The sequence below is a fragment of the Ambystoma mexicanum genome, chromosome 3p (genome assembly GCF_040938575.1).
Source record: "Ambystoma mexicanum isolate Mex_15411 chromosome 3p, UKY_AmexF1_1, whole genome shotgun sequence".
Classification (NCBI taxonomy): domain Eukaryota; kingdom Metazoa; phylum Chordata; class Amphibia; order Caudata; family Ambystomatidae; genus Ambystoma; species Ambystoma mexicanum.
Window position 1 is genome coordinate 1240990837 of NC_090925.1, and position 24455 is coordinate 1241015291.

Consider the following 24455-nt stretch of genomic DNA (forward strand, 5'->3'; position numbering starts at 1 on the left):
TTTTGAGGAATTTCAGGGGTCTATGATGCGGGTTAAAGCCTTTTTCAGGCTGCCAATGATTTTGGGACATTCAGAGCTGTCAAATACATTTTTTGGGCCAGTGATATATTCAGGACTTTAGGGGGTCTAGGATGCCTGTAAACCCCTTTTTCAGGCCTCCAAAGTTTTCTAGATTTTTGGAGGCCTAAGATGCATTTTAAGGCCTTTGACTGCCAATTTCTTATGGATTTTCAGGGTTGTAGGATGCATTTTTTGGCCAAACATTTTTGGGGGAATTTCAGGGGTCTATGATGCAGGTTAAAGCCTTTTTCAGGCTGCCAATGATTTTGGGACATTCAGAGCTGTCAAATACATTTTTTGGGCCAATAATATTTTCTGGACTTTAGGGGGTCTAGGATGCCTGTAAACCCCTTTTTCAGGCCTCCAAAGTTTTCTAGATTTTTGGAGGCCTAAAATGCATTTTAAGGCCTCTGACTGCCAATTTCTTATGGATTTTCAGGGTTGTAGGATGCATTTTTTGGCCAAACATTTTTGGGGGAATTTCAGGGGTCTAGGATGCGGGTTAAAGCCTTTTTCAGGCTGCCAATGATTTTGGGACATTCAGAGCTGTGAAATACATTTTTCGGGCCAATAATATTTTCATGACTTTAGGGGGTCTAGGATGCCTGTAAACCCCTTTTTCAGGCCTCCAAAGTTTTCTAGATTTTTGGAGGCCTAAGTTGCGTTTAAAGGCCTTTTTGACTGCCAAGATTTTCTGGACACTCAGGGTTGTAGGATGTATTTTTCGGGCCAAAATATTTTTGGGGGAATTTCAGGGGTTTAGGATGCGGGTTAAAGCCTTTTTCAGGCTGCCAATGATTTTGGGACATTCAGAGCTGTCAAATACATTTTTCGGGCCAATAATATTTTCATGACTTTAGGGGGTTTAGGATGCCTGTAAACCCCTTTTTCAGGCCTCGAAAGTTTTCTAGATTTTTAAAGGCCTAAGATGCATTTTAAGGCCTTTGACTGCCAATTTCTTGTGGATTTTCAGGGTTGTAGGATGCATTTTTTGGGCCAAAAATGTTTTAGGGAATTTCAGGGGTCCAAGATGCCAGTTAAGGCCTTTTTCAGACTGCCAGTGATTTTGGGACATTCAGCGCCTTCTGACACATTTTTCGGGCCAATAATATTTTCTGGACTTTAGGTGATCTAGGATGCCTGCAAACTCCCCTTTCAAGCCTCCAAAATTTTCTAGATTTTTGGAGGCCTAGATGCGTTTAAAGGCCTTTTTTGAATGCCAATATTTTCTGGACTGTCAGGTTGTAGGATGCATTTTGCGAAACAAACATTTTTTGGGGAATTTCAGGGGTCTTGGATGCGGGTTAATGCCCTTTTCAGGCTGCCAATGATTTTGGGACATTCAGAGCTCTCTGACACATTTTTCGTGTCAATAACTTTTCCCAGACTTTAGGGAGTCTAGGATGCAGTTAAACCCCTTTTTCAGGCCTCCAAAGTTTTCTAGATTTTTGGAGGCCTAAAATGCTTTTAAAGGCCTTTTTTGACTGCCAATATTTTCTGGACATTCAGGGTTGTAGGATGCATTTTTTAGGCCAAACATTTTTGGGGGAATTTCAGGGGTCTAGGATGCGGGTTAATGCCTTTTTCAGGCTGCCAATGATTTTGGGACATTCAGAGCTGTCAAATACATTTTTCGGGCCAATAATATTTTCAGGACTTTAGGGGTCTAGGATGCCTGTAAACCCCTTTTTCAGGCCTCCAAAGTTTTCTACATTTTTGGAGGCCTAAGATGCATTTTAAGGCCTTTGACTGCCAATTTCTTCTGGATTTTCAGGTTTGTAGGATGCATTTTTTGGGCCAAAAATGTTTTAGGGAATTTCAGGGGTCCAGTAAGCGGTTTAAGGCCTTTTTTAAAGACTGCCAATGATATTGGGACATTCAGAGCTCTCTGACACAATTTTCGGGCCAATTATATTTTCTGGACTTTAGGGGGTCTAGGATTCCTGTAAAGCCCTTTTTCAGGCCTCCAAAGTTTTCTAGATTTTTGGAGGCCTAAGATGCGTTTAGGCCTTTTTTGAATGCCAAGATTTTCTGGATTTTCAGGGTTGTAGGATGCATTTTTCGGGCCAAACATTTTTGGAGAATCTCATGGGTCTGGGATGGGGGTTAATGCATTTTTCAGGCTGCCAATGATTTTGTGACATTCAGAGCTCTCTGACACAATTTTCGGGCCAATAATAGCTTCTGGACTTTAGGGGGTCTGGGATGTCTGTAAACCCCTTTTTCAGGCCTCCAAAAATTTTAGATTTTTGGAGGCCTAAGATGCATTTAAAGGCCGTTTTTGACTGCCAAGATTTTCTGGACTTTTAGGGTTGTAGGATGCATTTTCCGGGACAAACATTTTTGGGGGAATTTCTGGGGTGTAGCATGCGGGTTAATGCCTTTTTCAGGCTGCCAATGATTTTGGGACATTAAGAACTCTGTAACACATTTTTCGGGCCAATAATATTTTCTGGACTTTAGGGGGTCTAAGATGCCTGTAAACCCCTTTTTCAGGCCTCCAAAGTTTTCTAGATTTTTGGAGGCCTAAGATACGTTTAAGGCCTTTTTTGAATGCCAAGATTTTCAGGACTTTCAGGATTGTAGGATTCATTTTTCGGGCCAAACATTTTTTTGAGCATTTCAGGGGTCTAGGATGCGGGTTAATGCCTTTTTCAGGCTGCCAATGATTTTGGGACATTCAGAGCTGTCTAACACATTTTTCGGGCCAATAATATTGTCAGGACTTTAGGGGTCTAGGATGCCTGTAAACCCCTTTTTCAGCCCTCCAAAGTTTTCTAGATTTTTGGAGGCCTAACGTGCCTTTTAGTGCCTTTTTTGACTGCCAAGTTTTTCTGGATTTTCAGGGTTGTAGGATGCATTTTTCTGGCCAAAAATGTAGGGAATTTCAGGGGTCCAGTAAGCGGGTTAAGGCCTTTTTTTTAAGGCTGCCAATGATATTGGGACATTCAGAGCTCTATGACACATTTTTCAGGCCAATAATATTTTCTGGACTTTAGGGGTCTAGGATGCCTGTAAACCCCTTTTTCAGGCCTCCAAAGTTTTCTAGATTTTTGGAGGCCTAAGATGCATTTTAAGGCCTTTGACTGCCAATTTCTTCTGGATTTTCAGGGTTGTAGGATGCATTTTTTGGGCCAAAAATGTTTTAGGGAATTTCAGGGGTCCCGTAAGCGGTTTAAGGCCTTTTTCAAAGACTGCCAATGATATTGGGACATTCAGAGCTCTCTGACACAATTTTCGGGCCAATTATATTTTCAGGACTTTAGGGGGTCTAGGATTCCTGTAAAGCCCTTTTTCAAGCCTCCAAAGTTTTCTAGATTTTTGGAGGCCTAAGATGCGTTTAGGCCTTTTTTGAATGCCAACATTTTCTGGATTTTCAGGGTTGTAGGATGCATTTTTCGGGCCAAACATTTTTGGAGAATCTCATGGGTCTGGGATGGGGGTTAATGCATTTTTCAGGCTGCCAATGATTTTGTGACATTCAGAGCTCTCTGACACAATTTTCGGGCCAATAATAGCTTCTGGACTTTAGGGGGTCTAGGATGTCTGTAAACCCCTTTTTCAGGCCTTCAAAAATTTTAGATTTTTGGAGGCCTAACATGCATTTAAAGGCCGTTTTTGACTGCCAAGATTTTCTGGACTTTTAGGGTTGTAGGATGCATTTTCCGGGACAAACATTTTTGGGGGAATTTCTGGGGTCTAGCATGCGGGTTAATGTCTTTTTCAGGCTGCCAATGATTTTGGGACATTAAGAATTCTGTAACACATTTTTCGGGCCAATAATATTTTCTGGACTTTAGGGGGTCTAAGATGCCTGTAAACCCCTTTTTCAGGCCTCCAAAGTTTTCTAGATTTTTGGAGGCCTAAGATGCGTTTAAGGCCTTTTTTGAATGCCAAGATTTTCAGGACTTTCAGGATTGTAGGATTCATTTTTCGGGCCAAACATTTTTTTGAGCATTATGCCTTTTCCGGGCTGCTAATGATTTTGGGACATTCAGAGGTGTCTAACACATTTTTCGGGCCAATAATATTTTCAGGACTTTAGGGGGTTTAGGATGCCTGTAAAGCCCTTTTTTAGGCCTCCAAAGTTTTCTAGATTTTTGGAGGCCTAAGATGCGTTTAATGCCTTTTTTGAATGCCAAGATTTTCAGGACTTTCAGGGTTGTAGGATGCATTTTTCGGGCCAAACATTTTTTTGAGCATTTCAGGGGTCTAGGATGCAGGTTAATGCCTTTTTCAGCCTGCCAATGATTTTGGGACATTCAGAGCTGTCAAATAAATTTTTCGGGCCAATAATATTTTCTGGACTTTAGGGGGTCTAGGATGCCTGTAAAGCCATTTTTCAGGCCTCCAAAGTTTTCTAGATTTTTGGAGGCCTAAGATGCGTTTAATGCCTTTTTTGAATGCCAAGATTTTCATGACTTTCAGGGTTGTAGGATGCATTTTTCGGGCCAAACATTTTTTTGAGCATTTCAGGGGTCTAGGATGCGGGTTAATGCCTTTTTCAGGCTGCCAATGATTTTGGGACATTCAGATGTGTCTAACACATTTTTCGGGCCAATAATATTTTCAGGACTTTAGGGGGTCTAGGATGCCTGTCAGGCCTCCAAAGTTTTCTAGATTTTTGGAGGCCTAAGTTGCGTTTAAAGGCCTTTTTTTACTGCCAAAATGTTCTGGACATTCAGGGTTGTAGGATACATTTTTTAGGACAAACATTTTTGAGGAATTTCAGGGGTCTATGATGCGGGTTAAAGCCTTTTTCAGGCTGCCAATGATTTTGGGACATTCAGAGCTGTCAAATACATTTTTTGGGCCAGTGATATATTCAGGACTTTAGGGGGTCTAGGATGCCTGTAAACCCCTTTTTCAGGCCTCCAAAGTTTTCTAGATTTTTGGAGGTCTAAGATGCATTTTAAGGCCTTTGACTGCCAATTTCTTATGGATTTTCAGGGTTGTAGGATGCATTTTTTGGCCAAACATTTTTGGGGGAATCTCATGGGTCTGGGATGGGGGTTAATGCATTTTTCAGGCTGCCAATGATTTTGTGACATTCAGAGCTCTCTGACACAATTTTCGGTCCAATAATAGCTTCTGGACTTTAGGGGTCTAGGATGCCTGTAAACCCCTTTTTCAGGCCTCCAAACTTTTCTAGATTTTTGGAGGCCTAAGATGCTTTTAAAGGCCTTTTTTGACTGCCAAGATTTTCTGGACATTCAGGGTTGTAGGATGCATTTTTTAGGCCAAACATTTTTGGGGGAATTTCAGGGGTCTAGGATGCGGGTTAATGCCCTTTTCAGGCTGCCAATGATTTTGGGACATTCAGAGCTGTCAAATACATTTTTCGGGCCAATAATATTTTCAGGACTTTAGGGGTCTAGGATGTCTGTAAACCCCTTTTTCAGGCCTCCAAAAATTTTAGATTTTTGGAGGCCTAAGATGCATTTAAAGGCCGTTTTTGACTGCCAAGATTTTCTGGACTTTTAGGGTTGTAGGATGCATTTTCCGGCACAAACATTTTTGGGGGAATTTCTGGGGTCTAGCATGCGGGTTAATGCCTTTTTCAGGCTGCCAATGATTTTGGGACATTAAGAACTCTGTAACAGATTTTTCGGGCCAATAATATTTTCTGGACTTTAGGGGGTCTAAGATGCCTGTAAACCCCTTTTTCAGGCCTCCAAAGTTTTCTAGATTTTTGGAGGCCTAAGATGCGTTTAAGGCCTTTTTTGAATGCCAAGATTTTCAGGACTTTCAGGATTGTAGGATTCATTTTTCGGGCCAAACATTTTTTTGAGCATTTCAGGGGTCTAGGATGCGGGTTAATGCCTTTTTCAGGCTGCCAATGATTTTGGGACATTCAGATGTGTCTAACACATTTTTCGGGCCAATAATATTTTCAGGACTTTAGGGGATCTAGGATGCCTGTCAGGCCTCCAAAGTTTTCTAGATTTTTGGAGGCCTAAGTTGCGTTTAAAGGCCTTTTTTACTGCCAAAATGTTCTGGACATTCAGGGTTGTAGGATGCATTTTTTAGGACAAACATTTTTGAGGAATTTCAGGGGTCTGTGATGCGGGTTAAAGCCTTTTTCAGGCTGCCAATGATTTTGGGACATTCAGAGCTGTCAAATACATTTTTTGGGCCAGTGATATATTCAGGACTTTAGGGGGTCTAGGATGCCTGTAAACTCCTTTTTCAGGCCTCCAAAGTTTTCTAGATTTTTGGAGGTCTAAGATGCATTTTAAGGCCTTTGACTGCCAATTTCTTATGGATTTTCAGGGTTGTAGGATGCATTTTTTGGCCAAACATTTTTGGGGGAATTTCAGGGGTCTAGGATGCGGGTTAAAGCCTTTTTCAGGCTGCCAATGATTTTGGGACATTCAGAGCTGTGAAATACATTTTTCGGGCCAATAATATTTTCATGACTTTAGGGGGTCTAGGATGCCTGTAAACCCCTTTTTCAGGCCTCCAAAGTTTTTTAGATTTTTGGAGGCCTAAGTTGCGTTTAAAGGCCTTTTTGACTGCCAAGATTTTCTGGACACTCAGGGTTGTAGGATGTATTTTTCGGGCCAAAATATTTTTGGGGGAATTTCAGAGGTCTAGGATGCGGGTTAAAGCCTTTTTCAGGCTGCCAATGATTTTGGGACATTCAGAGCTGTCAAATACATTTTTCGGGCCAATAATATTTTCATGACTTTAGGGGGTTTAGGATGCCTGTAAACCCCTTTTTCAGGCCTCGAAAGTTTTCTAGATTTTTAAAGGCCTAAGATGCATTTTAAGGCCTTTGACTGCCAATTTCTTGTGGATTTTCAGGGTTGTAGGATGCATTTTTTGGGCCAAAAATGTTTTAGGGAATTTCAGGGGTCCAAGATGCCGGTTAAGGCCTTTTTCAGACTGCCAGTGATTTTGGGACATTCAGCGCCTTCTGACACATTTTTCGGGCCAATAATATTTTCTGGACTTTAGGTGATCTAGGATGCCTGCAAACTCCCCTTTCAAGCCTCCAAAATGTTCTAGATTTTTGGAGGCCTAGATGCGTTTAAAGGCCTTTTTTGAATGCCAATATTTTCTGGACTGTCAGGTTGTAGGATGCATTTTGCGAAACGAACATTTTTTGGGGAATTTCAGGGGTCTTGGATGCGGGTTAATGCCCTTTTCAGGCTGCCAATGATTTTGGGACATTCAGAGCTCTCTGACACATTTTTCGTGTCAATAACTTTTCCCAGACTTTAGGGAGTCTAGGATGCAGTTAAACCCCTTTTTCAGGCCTCCAAAGTTTTCTAGATTTTTGGAGGCCTAAAATGCTTTTAAAGGCCTTTTTTGACTGCCAATATTTTCTGGACATTCAGGGTTGTAGGATGCATTTTTTAGGCCAAACATTTTTGGGGGAATTTCAGGGGTCTAGGATGCGGGTTAATGCCTTTTTCAGGCTGCCAATGATTTTGGGACATTCAGAGCTGTCAAATACATTTTTCGGGCCAATAATATTTTCAGGACTTTAGGGGTCTAGGATGTCTGTAAACCCCTTTTTCAGGCCTCCAAAAATTTTAGATTTTTGGAGGCCTAAGATGCATTTAAAGGCCGTTTTTGACTGCCAAGATTTTCTGGACTTTTAGGGTTGTAGGATGCATTTTCCGGCACAAACATTTTTGGGGGAATTTCTGGGGTCTAGCATGCGGGTTAATGCCTTTTTCAGGCTGCCAATGATTTTGGGACATTAAGAACTCTGTAACAGATTTTTCGGGCCAATAATATTTTCTGGACTTTAGGGGGTCTAAGATGCCTGTAAACTCCTTTTTCAGGCCTCCAAAGTTTTCTAGATTTTTGGAGGCCTAAGATGCGTTTAAGGCCTTTTTTGAATGCCAAGATTTTCAGGACTTTCAGGATTGTAGGATTCATTTTTCGGGCCAAACATTTTTTTGAGCATTTCAGGGGTCTAGGATGCGGGTTAATGCCTTTTTCAGGCTGCCAATGATTTTGGGACATTCAGATGTGTCTAACACATTTTTCGGGCCAATAATATTTTCAGGACTTTAGGGGATCTAGGATGCCTGTCAGGCCTCCAAAGTTTTCTAGATTTTTGGAGGCCTAAGTTGCGTTTAAAGGCCTTTTTTACTGCCAAAATGTTCTGGACATTCAGGGTTGTAGGATGCATTTTTTAGGACAAACATTTTTGAGGAATTTCAGGGGTCTGTGATGCGGGTTAAAGCCTTTTTCAGGCTGCCAATGATTTTGGGACATTCAGAGCTGTCAAATACATTTTTTGGGCCAGTGATATATTCAGGACTTTAGGGGGTCTAGGATGCCTGTAAACTCCTTTTTCAGGCCTCCAAAGTTTTCTAGATTTTTGGAGGTCTAAGATGCATTTTAAGGCCTTTGACTGCCAATTTCTTATGGATTTTCAGGGTTGTAGGATGCATTTTTTGGCCAAACATTTTTGGGGGAATTTCAGGGGTCTAGGATGCGGGTTAAAGCCTTTTTCAGGCTGCCAATGATTTTGGGACATTCAGAGCTGTGAAATACATTTTTCGGGCCAATAATATTTTCATGACTTTAGGGGGTCTAGGATGCCTGTAAACCCCTTTTTCAGGCCTCCAAAGTTTTTTAGATTTTTGGAGGCCTAAGTTGCGTTTAAAGGCCTTTTTGACTGCCAAGATTTTCTGGACACTCAGGGTTGTAGGATGTATTTTTCGGGCCAAAATATTTTTGGGGGAATTTCAGAGGTCTAGGATGCGGGTTAAAGCCTTTTTCAGGCTGCCAATGATTTTGGGACATTCAGAGCTGTCAAATACATTTTTCGGGCCAATAATATTTTCATGACTTTAGGGGGTTTAGGATGCCTGTAAACCCCTTTTTCAGGCCTCGAAAGTTTTCTAGATTTTTAAAGGCCTAAGATGCATTTTAAGGCCTTTGACTGCCAATTTCTTGTGGATTTTCAGGGTTGTAGGATGCATTTTTTGGGCCAAAAATGTTTTAGGGAATTTCAGGGGTCCAAGATGCCGGTTAAGGCCTTTTTCAGACTGCCAGTGATTTTGGGACATTCAGCGCCTTCTGACACATTTTTCGGGCCAATAATATTTTCTGGACTTTAGGTGATCTAGGATGCCTGCAAACTCCCCTTTCAAGCCTCCAAAATGTTCTAGATTTTTGGAGGCCTAGATGCGTTTAAAGGCCTTTTTTGAATGCCAATATTTTCTGGACTGTCAGGTTGTAGGATGCATTTTGCGAAACGAACATTTTTTGGGGAATTTCAGGGGTCTTGGATGCGGGTTAATGCCCTTTTCAGGCTGCCAATGATTTTGGGACATTCAGAGCTCTCTGACACATTTTTCGTGTCAATAACTTTTCCCAGACTTTAGGGAGTCTAGGATGCAGTTAAACCCCTTTTTCAGGCCTCCAAAGTTTTCTAGATTTTTGGAGGCCTAAAATGCTTTTAAAGGCCTTTTTTGACTGCCAATATTTTCTGGACATTCAGGGTTGTAGGATGCATTTTTTAGGCCAAACATTTTTGGGGGAATTTCAGGGGTCTAGGATGCGGGTTAATGCCTTTTTCAGGCTGCCAATGATTTTGGGACATTCAGAGCTGTCAAATACATTTTTCGGGCCAATAATATTTTCAGGACTTTAGGGGTCTAGGATGCCTGTAAACCCCTTTTTCAGGCCTCCAAAGTTTTCTACATTTTTGGAGGCCTAAGATGCATTTTAAGGCCTTTGACTGCCAATTTCTTCTGGATTTTCAGGTTTGTAGGATGCATTTTTTGGGCCAAAAATGTTTTAGGGAATTTCAGGGGTCCAGTAAGCGGTTTAAGGCCTTTTTTAAAGACTGCCAATGATATTGGGACATTCAGAGCTCTCTGACACAATTTTCGGGCCAATTATATTTTCTGGACTTTAGGGGGTCTAGGATTCCTGTAAAGCCCTTTTTCAGGCCTCCAAAGTTTTCTAGATTTTTGGAGGCCTAAGATGCGTTTAGGCCTTTTTTGAATGCCAAGATTTTCTGGATTTTCAGGGTTGTAGGATGCATTTTTCGGGCCAAACATTTTTGGAGAATCTCATGGGTCTGGGATGGGGGTTAATGCATTTTTCAGGCTGCCAATGATTTTGTGACATTCAGAGCTCTCTGACACAATTTTCGGGCCAATAATAGCTTCTGGACTTTAGGGGGTCTGGGATGTCTGTAAACCCCTTTTTCAGGCCTCCAAAAATTTTAGATTTTTGGAGGCCTAAGATGCATTTAAAGGCCGTTTTTGACTGCCAAGATTTTCTGGACTTTTAGGGTTGTAGGATGCATTTTCCGGGACAAACATTTTTGGGGGAATTTCTGGGGTGTAGCATGCGGGTTAATGCCTTTTTCAGGCTGCCAATGATTTTGGGACATTAAGAACTCTGTAACACATTTTTCGGGCCAATAATATTTTCTGGACTTTAGGGGGTCTAAGATGCCTGTAAACCCCTTTTTCAGGCCTCCAAAGTTTTCTAGATTTTTGGAGGCCTAAGATACGTTTAAGGCCTTTTTTGAATGCCAAGATTTTCAGGACTTTCAGGATTGTAGGATTCATTTTTCGGGCCAAACATTTTTTTGAGCATTTCAGGGGTCTAGGATGCGGGTTAATGCCTTTTTCAGGCTGCCAATGATTTTGGGACATTCAGAGCTGTCTAACACATTTTTCGGGCCAATAATATTGTCAGGACTTTAGGGGTCTAGGATGCCTGTAAACCCCTTTTTCAGCCCTCCAAAGTTTTCTAGATTTTTGGAGGCCTAACGTGCCTTTTAGTGCCTTTTTTGACTGCCAAGTTTTTCTGGATTTTCAGGGTTGTAGGATGCATTTTTCTGGCCAAAAATGTAGGGAATTTCAGGGGTCCAGTAAGCGGGTTAAGGCCTTTTTTTTAAGGCTGCCAATGATATTGGGACATTCAGAGCTCTATGACACATTTTTCAGGCCAATAATATTTTCTGGACTTTAGGGGTCTAGGATGCCTGTAAACCCCTTTTTCAGGCCTCCAAAGTTTTCTAGATTTTTGGAGGCCTAAGATGCATTTTAAGGCCTTTGACTGCCAATTTCTTCTGGATTTTCAGGGTTGTAGGATGCATTTTTTGGGCCAAAAATGTTTTAGGGAATTTCAGGGGTCCAGTAAGCGGTTTAAGGCCTTTTTCAAAGACTGCCAATGATATTGGGACATTCAGAGCTCTCTGACACAATTTTCGGGCCAATTATATTTTCAGGACTTTAGGGGGTCTAGGATTCCTGTAAAGCCCTTTTTCAAGCCTCCAAAGTTTTCTAGATTTTTGGAGGCCTAAGATGCGTTTAGGCCTTTTTTGAATGCCAACATTTTCTGGATTTTCAGGGTTGTAGGATGCATTTTTCGGGCCAAACATTTTTGGAGAATCTCATGGGTCTGGGATGGGGGTTAATGCATTTTTCAGGCTGCCAATGATTTTGTGACATTCAGAGCTCTCTGACACAATTTTCGGGCCAATAATAGCTTCTGGACTTTAGGGGGTCTAGGATGTCTGTAAACCCCTTTTTCAGGCCTCCAAAAATTTTAGATTTTTGGAGGCCTAACATGCATTTAAAGGCCGTTTTTGACTGCCAAGATTTTCTGGACTTTTAGGGTTGTAGGATGCATTTTCCGGGACAAACATTTTTGGGGGAATTTCTGGGGTCTAGCATGCGGGTTAATGTCTTTTTCAGGCTGCCAATGATTTTGGGACATTAAGAATTCTGTAACACATTTTTCGGGCCAATAATATTTTCTGGACTTTAGGGGGTCTAAGATGCCTGTAAACCCCTTTTTCAGGCCTCCAAAGTTTTCTAGATTTTTGGAGGCCTAAGATGCGTTTAAGGCCTTTTTTGAATGCCAAGATTTTCAGGACTTTCAGGATTGTAGGATTCATTTTTCGGGCCAAACATTTTTTTGAGCATTATGCCTTTTCCGGGCTGCTAATGATTTTGGGACATTCAGAGGTGTCTAACACATTTTTCGGGCCAATAATATTTTCAGGACTTTAGGGGGTTTAGGATGCCTGTAAAGCCCTTTTTTAGGCCTCCAAAGTTTTCTAGATTTTTGGAGGCCTAAGATGCGTTTAATGCCTTTTTTGAATGCCAAGATTTTCAGGACTTTCAGGGTTGTAGGATGCATTTTTCGGGCCAAACATTTTTTTGAGCATTTCAGGGGTCTAGGATGCAGGTTAATGCCTTTTTCAGCCTGCCAATGATTTTGGGACATTCAGAGCTGTCAAATACATTTTTCGGGCCAATAATATTTTCTGGACTTTAGGGGGTCTAGGATGCCTGTAAAGCCATTTTTCAGGCCTCCAAAGTTTTCTAGATTTTTGGAGGCCTAAGATGCGTTTAAGGCCTTTTTTGAATGCCAAGATTTTCTGGACATTCAGGGTTGTAGGATGCATTTTTTAGGCCAAACATTTTTGGGGGAATTTCAGGGGTCTAGGATGCGGGTTAATGCCCTTTTCAGGCTGCCAATGATTTTGGGACATTCAGAGCTGTCAAATACATTTTTCGGGCCAATAATATTTTCAGGACTTTAGGGGTCTAGGATGTCTGTAAACCCCTTTTTCAGGCCTCCAAAAATTTTAGATTTTTGGAGGCCTAAGATGCATTTAAAGGCCGGTTTTGACTGCCAAGATTTTCTGGACTTTTAGGGTTGTAGGATGCATTTTCCGGCACAAACATTTTTGGGGGAATTTCTGGGGTCTAGCATGCGGGTTAATGCCTTTTTCAGGCTGCCAATGATTTTGGGACATTAAGAACTCTGTAACAGATTTTTCGGGCCAATAATATTTTCTGGACTTTAGGGGGTCTAAGATGCCTGTAAACCCCTTTTTCAGGCCTCCAAAGTTTTCTAGATTTTTGGAGGCCTAAGATGCGTTTAAGGCCTTTTTTGAATGCCAAGATTTTCAGGACTTTCAGGATTGTAGGATTCATTTTTCGGGCCAAACATTTTTTTGAGCATTTCAGGGGTCTAGGATGCGGGTTAATGCCTTTTTCAGGCTGCCAATGATTTTGGGACATTCAGATGTGTCTAACACATTTTTCGGGCCAATAATATTTTCAGGACTTTAGGGGATCTAGGATGCCTGTCAGGCCTCCAAAGTTTTCTAGATTTTTGGAGGCCTAAGTTGCGTTTAAAGGCCTTTTTTACTGCCAAAATGTTCTGGACATTCAGGGTTGTAGGATGCATTTTTTAGGACAAACATTTTTGAGGAATTTCAGGGGTCTGTGATGCGGGTTAAAGCCTTTTTCAGGCTGCCAATGATTTTGGGACATTCAGAGCTGTCAAATACATTTTTTGGGCCAGTGATATATTCAGGACTTTAGGGGGTCTAGGATGCCTGTAAACCCCTTTTTCAGGCCTCCAAAGTTTTCTAGATTTTTGGAGGCCTAAGATGCATTTTAAGGCCTTTGACTGCCAATTTCTTATGGATTTTCAGGGTTGTAGGATGCATTTTTTGGCCAAACATTTTTGGGGGAATTTCAGGGGTCTAGGATGCGGGTTAAAGCCTTTTTCAGGCTGCCAATGATTTTGGGACATTCAGAGCTGTGAAATACATTTTTCGGGCCAATAATATTTTCATGACTTTAGGGGGTCTAGGATGCCTGTAAACCCCTTTTTCAGGCCTCCAAAGTTTTCTAGATTTTTGGAGGCCTAAGTTGCGTTTAAAGGCCTTTTGGACTGCCAAGATTTTCTGGACACTCAGGGTTGTAGGATGCATTTTTCGGGCCAAAATATTTTTGGGGGAATTTCAGGGGTCTAGGATGCGGGTTAAAGCCTTTTTCAGGCTGCCAATGATTTTGGGACATTCAGAGCTGTCAAATACATTTTTCGGGCCAATAATATTTTCATGACTTTAGGGGGTTTAGGATGCCTGTAAACCCCTTTTTCAGGCCTCGAAAGATTTCTAGATTTTTGGAGGCCTAAGATGCATTTTAAGGCCTTTGACTGCCAATTTCTTGTGGATTTTCAGGGTTGTAGGATGCATTTTTTGGGCCAAAAATGTTTTAGGGAATTTCAGGGGTCCAAGATGCCGGGTTAAGGCCTTTTTCAGACTGCCAGTGATTTTGGGACATTCAGCGCCTTCTGACACATTTTTCGGGCCAATAATATTTTCTGGACTTTAGGGGATCTAGGATGCCTGCAAACTCCCCTTTCAAGCCTCCAAAATGTTCTAGATTTTTGGAGGCCTAGATGCGTTTAAAGGCCTTTTTTGAATGCCAATATTTTCTGGACTGTCAGGTTGTAGGATGCATTTTGCGAAACGAACATTTTTTGGGGAATTTCAGGGGTCTTGGATGCGGGTTAATGCCCTTTTCAGGCTGCCAATGATTTTGGGACATTCAGAGCTCTCTGACACATTTTTCGTGTCAATAACTTTTCCCAGACTTTAGGGAGTCTAGGATGCAGTTAAACCCCTTTTTCAGGCCTCCAAAGTTTTCTAGATTTTTGGAGGCCTAAGATGCTTTTAAAGGCCTTTTTTGACTGCCAAGATTTTCTGGACATTCAGGGTTGTAGGATGCATTTTTTAGGCCAAACATTTTTGGGGGAATTTCAGGGGTCTAGGATGCGGGTTAATGCCTTTTTCAGGCTGCCAATGATTTTGGGACATTCAGAGCTGTCAAATACATTTTTCGGGCCAATAATATTTTCAGGACTTTAGGGGGTCTAGGATTCCTGTAAAGCCCTTTTTCAGGCCTCCACAATTTTCTAGATTTTTGGAGGCCTAAGATGCGTTTAGGCCTTTTTTGAATGCCAAGATTTTCTGGATTTTCAGGGTTGTAGGATGCATTTTTCGGGCCAAACATTTTTGGAGAATCTCATGGGTCTGGGATGGGGGTTAATGCATTTTTCAGGCTGCCAATGATTTTGTGACATTCAGAGCTCTCTGACACAATTTTCGGGCCAATAATAGCTTCTGGACTTTAGGGGGTCTAGGATGTCTGTAAACCCCTTTTTCAGGCCTCCAAAAATTTTAGATTTTTGGAGGCCTAAGATGCATTTAAAGGCCGTTTTTGACTGCCAAGATTTTCTGGACTTTTAGGGTTGTAGGATGCATTTTCCGGGACAAACATTTTTGGGGGAATTTCTGGGGTCTAGCATGCGGGTTAATGCCTTTTTCAGGCTGCCAATGATTTTGGGACATTAAGAACTCTGTAACACATTTTTCGGGCCAATAATATTTTCTGGACTTTAGGGGGTCTAAGATGCCTGTAAACCCCTTTTTCAGGCCTCCAAAGTTTTCTAGATTTTTGGAGGCCTAAGATGCGTTTAAGGCCTTTTTTGAATGCCAAGATTTTCAAGACTTTCAGGATTGTAGGATTCATTTTTCGGGCCAAACATTTTTTGAGCATTATGCCTTTTCCGGGCTGCCAATGATTTTGGGACATTCAGAGGTCTCTAACACATTTTTCTGGCCAATAATATTTTCAGGACTTTAGGGGATCTAGGATGCCTGTAAAGCCCTTTTTTAGGCCTCCAAAGTTTTCTAGATTTTTGGAGGCCTAAGATGCGTTTAATGCCTTTTTTGAATGCCAAGATTTTCAGGACTTTCAGGGTTGTAGGATGCATTTTTCGGGCCAAACATTTTTTTGAGCATTTCAGGGGTCTAGGATGCGGGTTAATGCCTTCTTCAGCCTGCCAATGATTTTGGGACATTCAGAGCTGTCAAATACATTTTTCGGGCCAATAATATTTTCTGGACTTTAGGGGGTCTAGGATGCCTGTAAAGCCATTTTTCAGGCCTCCAAAGTTTTCTAGATTTTTGGAGGCCTAAGATGCGTTTAATGCCTTTTTTGAATGCCAAGATTTTCAGGACTTTCAGGGTTGTAGGATGCATTTTTCGGGCCAAACATTTTTGGGGGAATTTCAGGGGTCTAGGATGCGGGTTAATGCCTTTTTCAGGCTGCCAATGATTTTGGGACATTCAGATGTGTCTAACACATTTTTCGGGCCAATAATATTTTCAGGACTTTAGGGGGTCTAGGATGCCTGTCAGGCCTCCAAAGTTTTCTAGATTTTTGGAGGCCTAAGTTGCGTTTAAAGGCCTTTTTTTACTGCCAAAATGTTCTGGACATTCAGGGTTGTAGGATGCATTTTTTAGGACAAACATTTTTGAGGAATTTCAGGGGTCTAGGATGCGGGTTAAAGCCTTTTTCAGGCTGCCAATGATTTTGGGACATTCAGAGCTGTCAAATACATTTTTTGGGCCAGTGATATATTCAGGACTTTAGGGGGTCTAGGATGCCTGTAAACCCCTTTTTCAGGCCTCCAAAGTTTTCTAGATTTTTGGAGACCTAAGATGCGTTTAAGGCCTTTTTTGACTGCCAAGATATTCTGGACATTCAGGGTTGTAGGATGCATTTTTTGGGCCAAACATTTTTGGGGGATTTTCAGGGGTCTAGGATGCGGGTTAATGCCCTTTTCAGGCTGCCAATGATTTTGGGACATTCAGAGCTGTCAAATACATTTTTCGGGCCAATAAGATTTTCAGGACTTCAGGGGCTCTAGGATGCCTGTAAAGCCATTTTTCAGGCCTCCAAATTTTCTAGATTTTTGGAGGCCTAAGATGCGTTTAAAGGCAATTTTTGGCTGCCAAGATTTTCAGGACTTTTAGAGTTGTAGGATGCATTTTTCGGGCCAAACATTTTTGGGGGAATTTCAGGGGTCTAGGATGCGGGTTAAAGCCTTTTTCAGGCTGCCAATGATTTTGGGACATTCAGAGCTGTCAAATACATTTTTTGGGCCAGTGATATATTCAGGACTTTAGGGGGTCTAGGATGCCTGTAAACCCCTTTTTCAGGCCTCCAAAGTTTTCTAGATTTTTGGAGGCCTAAGATGCGTTTAATGCCTTTTTTGAATGCCAAGATTTTCAGGACTTTCAGGGTTGTAGGACGCATTTTTCGGGCCAAACATTTTTTTGAGCATTTCAGGGGTCTAGGATGCGGGTTAATGCCTTTTTCAGGCTGCCAATGATTTTGGGACATTCAGATGTGTCTAACACATTTTTCGGGCCAATAATATTTTCAGGACTTTAGGGGGTCTAGGATGCCTGTCAGGCCTCCAAAGTTTTCTAGATTTTTGGAGGCCTAAGTTGCGTTTAAAGGCCTTTTTTTACTGCCAAAATGTTCTGGACATTCAGGGTTGTAGGATGCATTTTTTAGGACAAACATTTTTGAGGAATTTCAGGGGTCTAGGATGCGGGTTAAAGCCTTTTTCAGGCTGCCAATGATTTTGGGACATTCAGAGCTGTCAAATACATTTTTTGGGCCAGTGATATATTCAGGACTTTAGGGGGTCTAGGATGCCTGTAAACCCCTTTTTCAGGCCTCCAAAGTTTTCTAGATTTTTGGAGACTTAAGATGCGTTTAAGGCCTATTTTGACTGCCAAGATATTCTGGACATTCAGGGTTGTAGGATGCATTTTTTGGGCCAAACATTTTTGGGCGATTTTCAGGGGTTTAGGATGCGGGTTAATGCCCTTTTCAGGCTGCCAATGATTTTGGGACATTCAGAGCTGTCAAATACATTTTTCGGGCCAATAGGATTTTCAGGACTTCAGGGGCTCTATAATGCCTGTAAAGCCCTTTTTCAGCCTCCAAAGTTTCTAGATTTTTGGAGGCCTAAGATGCGTTTAAAGGCCTTTTTTGACTGCCAAGATTTTCTGGACTTTTAGAGTTGTAGGATGCATTTTTCGGGCCAAACATTTTTGGGGGAATTTCAGGGGTCTAGGATGCGGGTTAAAGCCTTTTTCAGGCTGCCAATGATTTTGGGACATTCAGAGCTGTCAAATACATTTTTTGGGCCAGTGATATATTCAGGACTTTAGGGGGTCTAGGATGCCTGTAAACCCCTTTTTCAGGCCTCCAAAGTTTTCTAGATTTTTGGAGACCTAAGATGCGTTTAAGGCCTTTTTTGACTGCCAAGATATTCTGGACATTCAGGGTTGTAGGATGCATTTTTTGGGCCAAACATTTTTGTGGGATTTTCAGGGTTCTAGGATGCGGGTTAATGCCCTTTTCAGGCTGCCAATGATTTTGGGACATTCAGAGCTGTCAAATACATTTTTCGGGCCAATAAGATTTTCAGGACTTTCAGGGTTGTAGGATGCATTTTTCGGGCCAAACATTTTTTTGAGCATTTCAGGGGTCTAGGATGCGGGTTAATGCCCTTTTCAGCCTGCCAATGATTTTGGGACATTCAGAGTTGTCAAATACATTTTTCGGGCCAATAATATTTTCAGGACTTTAGGGGGTCTAGGATGCCTGTAAAGCCATTTTTCAGGCCTCCAAAGTTTTCTAGATTTTTGGAGGCCTAAGATGCGTTTAATGCCTTTTTTGAATGCCAAGATTTTCAGGACTTTCAGGGTTGTAGGATGCATTTTTCGAGCCAAACATTTTTTTGAGCATTTCAGGGGTCTAGGATGCGGGTTAATGCCTTTTTCAGGCTGCCAATGATTTTGTGACATTCAGATGTGTCTAGCACATTTTTCGGGCCAATAATATTTTCAGGACTTTAGGGGGTCTAGGATGCCTGTCAGGCCTCCAAAGTTTTCTAGATTTTTGGAGGCCTAAGTTGCATTTAAAGGCCTTTTTTTACTGCCAAAATGTTCTGGACATTCAGGGTTGTAGGATGCATTTTTTAGGACAAACATTTTTGAGGAATTTCAGGGGTCTAGGATGCGGGTTAAAGCCTTTTTCAGGCTGCCAATGATTTTGGGACATTCAGAGCTGTCAAATACATTTTTTGGGCCAGTGATATATTCAGGACTTTAGGGGGTCTAGGATGCCTGTAAACCCCTTTTTCAGGCCTCCAAAGTTTTCTAGATTTTTGGAGGCCTAAGATGCGTTTAATGCCTTTTTTGAATGCCAAGATTTTCAGGACTTTTAGGGTTGTTGGACGCATTTTTCGGGCCAAACATTTTTTTGAGCATTTCAGGGGTCTAGGATGCGGGTTAATGCCTTTTTCAGGCTGCCAATGATTTTGGACATTCAGATGTGTCTAACACATTTTTCGGGCCAATAATATTTTCAGGACTTTAGGGGGTCTAGGATGCCTGTCAGGCCTCCAAAGTTTTCTAGATTTTTGGAGGCCTAAGTTGCGTTTAAAGGCCTTTTTTACTGCCAAAATGTTCTGGACATTCAGGGTTGTAGGATGCATTTTTTAGGACAAACATTTTTGAGGAATTTCAGGGGTCTAGGATGCGGGTTAAAGCCTTTTTCAGGCTGCCAATGATTTTGGGACATTCAGAGCTGTCAAATACATTTTTTGGGCCAGTGATATATTCAGGACTTTAGGGGGTCTAGGATGCCTGTAAACCCCTTTTTCAGGCCTCCAAAGTTTTCTAGATTTTTGGAGACCTAAGATGCGTTTAAGGCCTTTTTTGACTGCCAAGATATTCTGGACATTCAGGGTTGTAGGATGCATTTTTTGGGCCAAACATTTTTGTGGGATTTTCAGGGGTCTAGGATGCGGGTTAATGCCCTTTTCAGGCTGCCAATGATTTTGGGACATTCAGAGCTGTCAAATACATTTTTCTGGCCAATAATATTTTCAGGACTTCAGGGGCTCTAGGATGCCTGTAAAGCCCTTTTTCAGGCCTCCAAAGTTTCTAGATTTTTGGAGGCCTTAAATGCGTTTAAAGGCCTTTTTTGACTGCCAAGATTTTCTGGACTTTTAGAGTTGTAGGATGCATTTTTCGGGCCAAACATTTTTGGGGGAATTTCTGGGGTCTAGGATGCGGGTTAATACCTTTTTTCAGGCTTCCAATAATTTTGGGACATTCAGAGTTGTCAAATACATTTTTCGGCCCAATAATATTTTCAGGACTTTGGGGGTCTAGGATGCCTGTAAAGCCCCTTTTCAGGCCTCCAAAGTTTTCTAGAATTTTGGAGGCATAAGATGCGTTTAAGGCCTTTTTTGAATGGCAAGAATTTCTGGAGTTTCAGGGTTGTAGGAAGCATTTTTCGGGCCAAACATTTTTTGGACAATTTCAGGGGCCTAGGATGCGGGTTAATTTCTTTTTCAGGCTGCCAGTGATTTTGGGACATTCAGTGCTCTATGACACATTTTTTGGGCCAATAATATTTTCAGGACTTTAGGGAGTCTAGGATGCCTGTAAAGCCGTTTTTCAGGCCTCCAAAGTTTTCTAGATTTTTGGAGGCCTAAGTTGCGTTTAAAGGCCTTTTTTGACTGCCAAGATTTTCTGGACATCAGGGTTGTAGGATGTATTTTTCAGGGTAAAACTTTTTGGGGGAATTTCAGGGGTCTAGGATGCGGGTTATGGTCCGTTTCAGGCTGCCAATGATTTTGTGACATCTCTGACACCTTTTTTTGGCCATTAACATTTTCTGGACTTTAGGGGGTCTAGAATGCCAGTAAACGCAATTTTCAGGCCTCCAAAGTTTCCTAGATTTTTGGAAGCCCAAGATGCATTTTTAGATCTTTTTTGACTGCCAAGAGTTTCTGGACTTTCAATGGTTAGGATGTATTTTTTGGCCCAAAAGTGTATTAGGGAATTTCAGGGGTCTAGGATGTGGGTTAAGGTATTTTTCAGGCTGCCAATGATTTTGGGACATTCAGAACTCTCTGACACATCTTTTTGGCCATTAACATTTTCTGAACTTTAGGGGGTCTAGAATACCAGTAAACCCAATTTTCAGGCCTCCAAAGTTTCCTAGATTTTTGGAAGACCAAGATGCGTTTTTAGGTCTTTTTTGACTGCCAAGAGTTTCTGGACTTTCAGTGGTTAGGATGCATTTTTCGGGCCAAAAATGTATTAGGGAATTTCAGGGGTCTAGGATGCGGGTTAATGCCTTTTTTAAGGCTGCCAATGATTTTGGGACATTCAGAGGTGTCTAACACATTTTTTGGGCCAATAATATTTTCAGGACTTTAGGGGGTCTGGGATGCCTGTAAAGCCCTTTTTCAAGCCTCCAAAGTTTTCTTGATTCTTGGAGGCCTAAGTTGCGTTTAAAGGCCTTTTTTGAATGCCAAGATTTTCTGGACATTCAGGGTTGTAGGATGCATTTTTTGGGCCAAAAATGTTTTAGGGAATTTCAGGGGTCCAGGATGCCGGTTAAGGCCTTTTTCAGACTGCCAGTGATTTTGGGAAATTCAGCGCCTTCTGACACATTTCTCGGGCCAATAATATTTTCTGGACTTTAGGGGGTCTAGGATGCCTGCAAACTCCCCTTTCAAGCCTCCAAAATGTTCTAGATTTTTGGAGACCTAGATGCGTTTAAAGGCCTTTTTTGAATGCCAATATTTTCTGGACTGTCAGGTTGTAGGATGCATTTTGCGAGACGAACATTTTTTGGGGAATTTCAGGGGTCTAGGATGCAGGTTAATGCCCTTTTCAGGCTGCCAATGATTTTGGGACATTCAGAGCTCTCTGACACATTTTTCGTGCCAATAACTTTTCCCAGACTTTAGGGAGTCTAGGATGCAGTTAAACCCCTTTTTCAGGCCTCCAAAGTTTTCTCGATTTTTGGAGGCCTAAGATGCGTTTTAAGGCAATTTTTGACTGCCAAGATTTTCTGGACATTCAGGGTTGTAGGATGCATTTTTTGGGACAAACATTTTTGGGGGAATTTCAGGGGTCTAGGATGCGGGTTATGGTCCTTTTCAGGCTGCCAATGATTTTGTGACATTCAGAGCTCTCTGACACCTTTTTTGGCCATTAACATTTTCTGGACCTTAGGGGGTCTAGAATGCCAGTAAACGCAATTTTCAGGCCTCCAAAGTTTCCTAGATTTTTGGAAGCCCAAGATGCATTTTTAGATCTTTTTTGACTGCCAAGAGTTCTGGACTTTCAATGGTTAGGAAGTATTTTTTGGCCCAAAAGTGTATTAGGGAATTTCAGGGGTCTACGGTGTGGGTTAAGGTATTTTTCAGGCTGCCAATGATTTTGGGACATTCAGAACTCTCTGACACATTTTTTTGGCCATTAACATTTTCTGTACTTTAGGGGTCTAGAATACCAGTAAACCCAATTTTCAGGCCTCTAAAGTTTCCTAGATTTTTGGAAGACCAAGATGCGTTTTTAGGTCTTTTTTGACTGCCAAGAGTTTCTGGACTTTCAGTGGTTAGGATGCATTTTTCAGGCCAAAAATGTATTAGGGAATTTCAGAGGTCTAGGATGCGAGTTAATGCCTTTTTCAGGCTGCCAATGACTTTGTGACATTCAGAGCTCTCTGACACATTTTTCGGGCCAATAATACTTTATGGACTTTAGTGGGTCTAGGATGCCTGTAAACCCCTTTTTCAGGCCTCCAAAGTTTTCTAGATTTTTGGAGGCCTAGGATGCATTTAAGGCCTTTTTTGAATGCCAAGATTTTCAGGACTTTCAGGGTTGTAGGATGCATTTTTCGGGCCAAAATTTTTTTGAGCATTTCAGGGGTCTAGGATGCGGGTTAATGCCTTTTTCAGGCTGCCAATGATTTTGGGACATTCAGAGGTGTCTAACACATTTTTCGGGCCAATAATATTTTCAGGACTTTAGGCGGTCTAGGATGCCTGTAAAGCCCTTTTTCAGGCCTCCAAAGTTCTTTAGAATCTTGGAGGCCTAAGTTGCGTTTAAAGGCCTTTTTTGACTGCCAAGATTTTCTGGACATTCAGGTTGTAGGATGCATTTTTCGGGCCAAAAATGTTTTAGGGAATTTCAGGGGTCCAGGATGCCGTTTAAGGCCTTTTTCAGACTGCCAGCGATTTTGGGACATTCAGCGCCTTCTGACACATTTTTCGGGCCAATAATATTTTCTGGACTTTAGGGGATCTAGGATGCCTGAAAACTCCCCTTTCAGGCCTCCAAAATTTTCTAGATTTTTGGAGGCCTAGATGCGTTTAAAGGCCTTTTTTGAATGCCAATATTTTCTGGATTGTCAGGTTGTAGGATGCATTTTGCGGGACGAACATTTTTTGGGGAATTTCAAGGTTCTAGGATGCGGGTTAATGCCCTTTTCAGGCTGCCAATGATTTTGGGACATTCAGAGCTCTCTGACACATTTTTCGTGCCAATAACTTTTCCCAGACTTTAGGGAGTCTAGGATGCAGTTAAACCCATTTTTTCAGGCCTCCAAAGTTTTCTAGATTTTTGGAGGCCTAAGATGTGTTTTAAGGCAATTTTTGACTGCCAAGATTTTCTGGACATTCAGGGTTGTAGGATGCATTCTTTGGGCCAAACATTTTTGGGGGAATTTCAGGGGTCTAGGGTGCGGGTTAAAGCCTTTTTCAGGCTGCCAATGATTTTGGGACATTCAGAGCTGTCAAATACATTTTTCGGGCCAATAATATTTTCTGGACTTTAGGGGGTCTAGGATGCCTGTAAACCCCTTTTTCAGGCCTCCAAAGTTTTCTAGATTTTTGGAGGCCTAGGATGCATTTAAGGCCTTTTTTGAATGCCAAGATTTTCAGGACTTTCAGGGTTGTAGGATGCATTTTTCGGGCCAAAATTTTTTTGAGCATTTCAGGGGTCTAGGATGCGGGTTAATGCCTTTTTCAGGCTGCCAATGATTTTGGGACATTCAGAGGTGTCTAACACATTTTTCGGGCCAATAATATTTTCAGGACTTTAGGGGGTCTAGGATGCCTGTAAAGCCCTTTTTCAGGCCTCCAAAGTTCTTTAGAATCTTGGAGGCCTAAGTTGCGTTTAAAGGCCTTTTTTGACTGCCAAGATTTTCTGGACATTCAGGTTGTAGGATGCATTTTTCGGGCCAAAAATGTTTTAGGGAATTTCAGGGGTCCAGGATGCCGTTTAAGGCCTTTTTCAGACTGCCAGCGATTTTGGGACATTCAGCGCCTTCTGACACATTTTTCGGGCCAATAATATTTTCTGGACTTTAGGGGATCTAGGATGCCTGAAAACTCCCCTTTCAGGCCTCCAAAATTTTCTAGATTTTTGGAGGCCTAGATGCGTTTAAAGGCCTTTTTTGAATGCCAATATTTTCTGGATTGTCAGGTTGTAGGATGCATTTTGCGGGACGAACATTTTTTGGGGAATTTCAAGGTTCTAGGATGCGGGTTAATGCCCTTTTCAGGCTGCCAATGATTTTGGGACATTCAGAGCTCTCTGACACATTTTTCGTGCCAATAACTTTTCCCAGACTTTAGGGAGTCTAGGATGCAGTTAAACCCATTTTTTCAGGCCTCCAAAGTTTTCTAGATTTTTGGAGGCCTAAGATGTGTTTTAAGGCAATTTTTGACTGCCAAGATTTTCTGGACATTCAGGGTTGTAGGATGCATTCTTTGGGCCAAACATTTTTGGGGGAATTTCAGGGGTCTAGGGTGCGGGTTAAAGCCTTTTTCAGGCTGCCAATGATTTTGGGACATTCAGAGCTGTCAAATACATTTTTCGGGCCAATAATATTTTCTGGACTTTAGGGGGTCTAGGA